A 6,360-nucleotide genomic window follows, 5' to 3' on the forward strand; every position below is an offset into this window, starting at 1 on the left:
TAATTTTCTTTTCAAAAATGGGGACTAAAAAGCAAAGTTCTTGAGCACTTCTTTTCCTTCCTCCCAGCCTGAGAACAATACACACTCAGACACAGACAAAAAAAAAGGAGAGGAAATATCAACAGCCTTCGAGCCAGCCTGTCTTTTTTTCTTTTTAAATAACAGTAGGTCTAATTCCAGATATGCAACCTCCCAATTACAGAAGCCTAAATCAGAACATGCAGGAGGTAAATGAAACTGGCAGCTATTGTTTGTGGTGAGGGTCGTGGAAAATACACAAGTCTTGTTGGCTTTTGGGACACAAGACACTTCGTATTTTCGGTACATTGATATAATCGATATAGGAGGCGGGTAATGATGAAACCACCGGTTCTCATCTAGCGGAGCTCAGCCTCTCAGTCAACAGAGGTCATGTTTAAAACCCGACATTATCTTTATTACAGGTATGCCAATAGCTCCGATTTATTGCCCCGTAAATGATCAATGCTTGTTGCGCTCTGTGGGGCTTTCAACCAAGCCGTGGCTTCAGCGGGACACAATGCAAAGTTGCCGTTTTTGGGGGGGACTTTATCGCGTCTGTTGGCTCTCTATTAATAAAGGACGGGGCTACGTGCGTCTAGACGGCGTTAATATTCGCCATCCGTACCAGACAAATTATACAGCGCGTTATGCATTATGCAAAACAGCACGCACTACATTAACTACATTAAGCCGGGAGGGCTGGAGCACGACGTGGACCGCTGACAATAACCACATCGGGTCGACTTCACAGACAGGCACCACAATCAATCTGATCACGAGTCGTCTGCCACAGCGCACCGTGGCGACCCAGCCACAACAAGAATAAATAGCGTTCAATATTCCAGACCACGAGCCACACTGACAGACGCAAATGTGGAGAAAGCAAAATGCTACAGCGTCTCTAAGGAGCAGTGGGGAGAGCAATCAGAGACATTGAGCGTGCTAAAAAGTATACACGAGACAGACAGCTGCCAGAATCTCACGGCGATTCCAGCCAGCTCTGCTCAGAAACGACGCACAGGTGGACTTTGTTTGTGGCAGAATGAAACACTCAAACGCTGCCTCTGTACAGTTGATGAGAAGGAGGAACGATCTAGAGAAAGATGCCTGAAGGGTGAAGAAGGGGAGAAAAAAAGAGTGAAAGGGGGAAGAGAGAGATCAGACAGTCTCGATAACAAATCAATTTGCCATTGCCTCTGTAACCAGTTCCCCACCTCACACAGTATGCCGCGCGTGCTCCTGCGAATCGATTATTGGTCACCAATCAAACGTCTAGTTGCCCGTCAATCAATTGTAGCGTGACTTGAGCGGTGGCTGGATTTGGGCTTGTTTCGAGTAAAAAAGACCAGTGTCCCCAGTCCTCCTCGTGATGTCATCACGGCTAAATGAGCCACACTGGTGCGACTGGAAACACAAGGACGGGCAAGAGTGTCGCTGTCTAGAAAAAATGCACAATTTCCATCAAAACGCGATTTCTCCAGTAAAGTCACATGGAGCGGGGCGTCATATGTTGTCTGGCTCCCGGTGAAACAGCCAGACCTCACGTCCTCTAGCTGCGATCTCCAGCATACTAAACCAGACCGTGGGGGGGGGGAGAAGGGGGGGGGGGGGTTACGTCAACCTTAACATCTCTACAATAGACTACCGTGCGTTAATGCAAACTTTAACACCTTGCGGCGCAATCAGGAAAACACTTGTTTTCATCCAGCGCTCCGGTGCGCAGATCCAACTTGCGTGCCAAACTCGCGTTTGCTGTTAACTTCAGCGTGAGGTTGAACGGGGACAAGCAAAACGAATCCCCGCCGCTATAAATGCATCCAAATATCCACATGGTGAATGAAAGTACACAGAGAAAACAGTGGTAGATGCATGCATAGTAGCGGGTCTCGCACTTGTCGCCGGGAAACTGCAGCTGCGTTTCGCCCGGATTGGTACTCACCTAAGTTGCACGTTTTGATTCCGTATAGAGTGAAGGGGGAGTGGGGCTACAGCATAGTAAGGCAGTTCGCAGTACCCGCTCTCTCAACACGCACTAACTCCTTTCTTCCCTCGCCTTAGCAAATCAACACGGCGCTGACGTCAACGCAGCCAGTCAGCCAGACGAGCAGCAGGCAGGCGGGCGGCCGGCTCTGCGCTCCAGCCACACGAACGCTAAGAAAGTGAGACACCTAGGGGGCTGTCTCATGTCAAACGGTTGTGTTACAGTATGGCAGCGAAAGGTGAGCGACGTTGTCCTCCCTCCAGCTGTTTGGATGCGCATACAGCCTACAGTTGTTCTCAAACTCCCACCAGGGGCACACTTAATGGTTTTGGCGGCCCTATAGGAAAAGTCAATAAGTGTACTCTAAGCATTCAATGAAACTATACTCGGTCTATGTGTGTGGCAGCAGAGGACAGCAAAGGTGAATGCAACGCAGCTGATCCATCCTCCGTGACAAGATTCATTTGGAGGAGTCTTTAAAAAAATATTATTCATCATATATTTAGAATATTTAAAAAGACTGTACTATCTAAGTCAAAACAATTTACAGAAAGATAATACCACTCCAAGTTCTTGCATCTCAAGATGCTACAAGTGTTCACAATAATGTATTAAAGCTGAGGGAACAATACAGACTTCACTGAAATGTGTAATGTTCAACTAAGGTTAACAGGCTGCAGATTCATCATTCTTCAGTGGGGATCTTGTGTGAAAACAAGTTGTTTGCAATATATTACAAGGAAAAACACATGACAAAAATCTGAAGCCAAGTCTATTATTGAGCTCTGGAATTAGATTTTCGAAAGAAATAATCTAGCAATGGATTTAAAAAATCAAATGCCATTAGCAGAAGCAGTCTAGTTTTAAGATACTGACACTAATTTGAAGAAAGGCCATGAAACTAAAGAAACTGCACTGGGAACTAGTGGCACTTCTTTTCTTGTCTCATAAAAAAATGTCCATAATGATCGATGTGGTGAACGACTCTCAGGCGAATGGTTTTGCAGTGCATTAACAACCCTTAATTGTTTCTTAGCATAGCTTTAATTTTCCTCTTGCTTTTTTTCTGTTGACCAATAACCAGGATGCAGTGGATGGTACACTTCATTATTGTTTGGCCCGACATACCTCTTGGAGCCTTTTATGGTAAAAGCATACTTTAGAGCTTCTCTGAAAATAAACTTTGATTGATACGTTTGCCTTAATGATGCTCACTGACTGGGGGCGATCTCTTACCGATGGTTTCATTTCACAATATTTTAATTCTATTGTTGTGTTCCCTTTAAGTGCTCCTAGTGAGCTCTTACTTTGTCATTGTTCCCAAAGTCACGAATACAAATCGTCCCACATTTAAGCGCTTTGTTTGTCTCAGTTTGATTTGAAAACCATGGCTGAAGCAGGAGAAGGAAGAGAAGAATATGAGCACAATGTGTATGTCAATTTATATCTTTGTTCTTCGTCGTTAACATTTATGTTTCCGTTCGACTTTGTTGATCCCCAAATCTTTCAAAGATTTCAATTTTCCTGTGAAATATCTTAACATGTACTGGATGGACTGGCACATAATATCTGTGTTAGATGATGTATCCTAATGATTTTGTTGATCCCCTGACTTCTTTGTATTGCACCACCAGCAGGTTAACTTTTGAGAGGGTTTTGTTTTGAAAAAATGATATTTAGTCACGTTCCAGTCTCAGGCTCACGTCAACACTTCACAGACTGAGAAGTGTATCTGATCAAATAGAAGCAACGGATGAGTCAGGTCGGACCAGACCATGTGAGGGAGGCTGGGGTCATTCAGTGTCTGCAACAGATCACTCAATGTGTTCCATTAATCAGCACCAGTTGACAGCACACTCTGGTTTGTGGCGGCGTGCTGAGGAGGAAGCATTAGCATTATCATCAATATTAACAAATAGCAATAGGCGTCTCGTAGCCAAGGGATAAAGTTTGGTCAACAGTGTTCAAGAGTTGCCTGCTGACCTTAAAAGGGTCTTTTGACCGACAGTCAAAACAACCGACGACAGCCAAATAGTTTGGCATGACATTACACAGCAGTTCAGTTCTACTTGAAAGTCCTCACGGCTACAACAAAGCTTCTTTAATAAATCCTCTCAGACACAGACATTAACGTTTGCATTAGTTTTCTGGATTCAAGGCATTGCACATTTTAATTTCTGGACTAGTTTGTTGTGAGTTTTCCCAGAGGCTGAAGTGGCTGGGTTCCTGTAACAGTCACTATCATGCGCCAAATCATGGACTATTAACCTCCCAGTATGCTTTAAAAGAAGTGATTGTCAGATTGTCAAACACTGCATGAAACCCAAAACACTTACTTCTGTTGCCAAAACCTAACCCAGTAGTTTTGTTGTACAAAAAAACCTTGTAAACCTTCTTTTTTTTTTTTAAGAGACTGTATGCAGGTAACTGAACCAAAACTGGATGTTTCTTGTGAACATGGAAGTTTGTTTTAAAAAGACGCTATGAAAATGACACACACATGTTCCAAATTGACTCTGAAGGGCTATCTAGAGCATCATGGAAACCCCAATGGCCAGGGGTCAGATGTATGACAGTGAGGGATGGTTTGAGCTTCTCTCTTAAATTCATTTGTACGAATTATCGCATCGAGAATACAAAGACACGTAAAAGACATCATTCTTGGAGAGAGATTGGGGAGGTAGTGGGATGCAGCAAGACGGCAGGCTTTTCACTCCGCCACTGAGTGTGGCCATTCTAGGTGTAAACACTTTTACCTTTAAAATGTGGTCAGACCACATGACTTATTATGACCTTGTTCGTTTGAAGCATACTGAGACCTTGAGTTATGCTCCTGCTATGGCACTTTCCTGAGTACAAAAGGCACGAAAGTATAATACATTCGGCAGTTTTATGTTGGTTCTTCACATCGTCTGTTTGATTTGATCCTTTGTTATGAATGTAAAGTTAGAGCATTTGCATGGAACAATTATTCTCAAAATTGTCAGGAAAAACTCACACTTGGAAAATAATTGTTAATTTGCTTAAGTGTGAAATAGATTTTTTGACAAATAATTTTCAGAACCCTAAATGTGTAAATATATCAAGACTGCCAATGTATTGCTTATACAATCCAATCCTGATAATGTATTGTTATATTTGTATCTAATTGCCATTGCTGCATTGACCTACTTTGCCCCATTAAAATCATTAAAGGTTAATTTGATCTAGTCCATCCACTGCCAAAATAATCTGTATCATGGTAACTTTTACAAAACTAAGGATGTTGGGGCCTGACTGAAAAAAAAAGTCAAAGCGCAATTCAATTAGAGGACAATGCAATCCATTCTGGTAAAGAAATGAGTTAATGTGTTTAAATGAAGCTGCTATGCATATATATTAAAATGTTGGGTTTCAAACAACCCAAACGAACATGTCCTTTGCAAAAAATACTACAATTCAAAACTCTGCCTTCCTATTGAGTTTAATTTCAAAACAGCAACAGGTCTCGGTTCTTGCACCAGGTTGTGAGTAGTCACACAGTTTATAGCTGTTTCAAAATGGAAAGCATAGGTTTGAAGGGGGCTTTCAGGGAAAGCTCATTTCCTTTAAAATACAGTGGTGCTCTGGGAATTTTTAGATTCATCCGGGCACGGATCACAGAGTGCTTCATTACCTTTGAGCTGCGTGCTGTGCAGGCTTACCCAGGGATAAAGAAAAAGGCACTCCCTTAATCTGGCAATAATCCACCGTTTTACTGAGTGAAAGGAAGATGAGGGCTAAATTATTAAAAAAAAACTAAAAACAGATCATTACTGCACTTTAAAATAATACCAAGAGTTAGAAAACGATGGGCTGCCCGGAGGAAGTTTTGGTTTGTTGCTGAGGTTAGAAATGTGACCATTAGCTGCCGGTGATATTCTACAGTGGGTTGCATGTGCGTCCATTGTGTTCCCACAGCTTTATTTCTTCATTGTGGAGGAAGAGGTTGATCAACTACAAAGAAAAGCCATGATGAATTCTATATTCCCATTTAAAAGTGAAGTACTGTGGACATGCAAAAGTGCTATTTTTAATAGCATTGGCAAATGAATAGTGTTGAATTCATAACCGCAGTTATCTGTCTTTATTGGTGAAGCTTTGCTTCCAACAATCACCCTCCCAATACATTTTTAGGTTTGTTAGTTTTTTTTTTCTCATCCAAAGGATACTCTGGATATATGAAAAGGTCTGATTTAATATCAACTCAATAACTTTATTTAGTTTAACTCTATTAACTTTCATGCTAATAATAATTGGAGCAACCAGAATGATCAAACTAAAGTTAGCAGATTTGTCCTGGAGATGCTGATGGAACATGACAGACTTGGCGAGTCACT

General features: G+C 42.1%; 1 protein-coding gene across 2 annotated transcripts in view; it reads right to left on the minus strand.

The window, feature by feature from the left end:
- The window catches only part of zbtb16a (zinc finger and BTB domain containing 16a), a 139,733-nt gene extending 137,664 nt beyond the window's left edge, over positions 1 to 2,069 (minus strand). Inside the window, exon 1 of one of the 2 annotated variants that reach the window (XM_079171672.1) lies at positions 1,961 to 2,069. The gene's annotated coding sequence lies outside the window, so the exon portion shown is untranslated. Of the gene's footprint in view, positions 1 to 1,235; positions 1,351 to 1,960 lie in introns of those variants that run through there. The other variant, XM_079171673.1, reaches the window with a different exon arrangement.
- Positions 2,070 to 6,360: the final 4,291 nt, after the last annotated feature.

This window comes from Pholis gunnellus (assembly GCF_910591455.1).
Source record: "Pholis gunnellus genome assembly, chromosome: 13".
Lineage (NCBI taxonomy): Eukaryota > Metazoa > Chordata > Actinopteri > Perciformes > Pholidae > Pholis > Pholis gunnellus.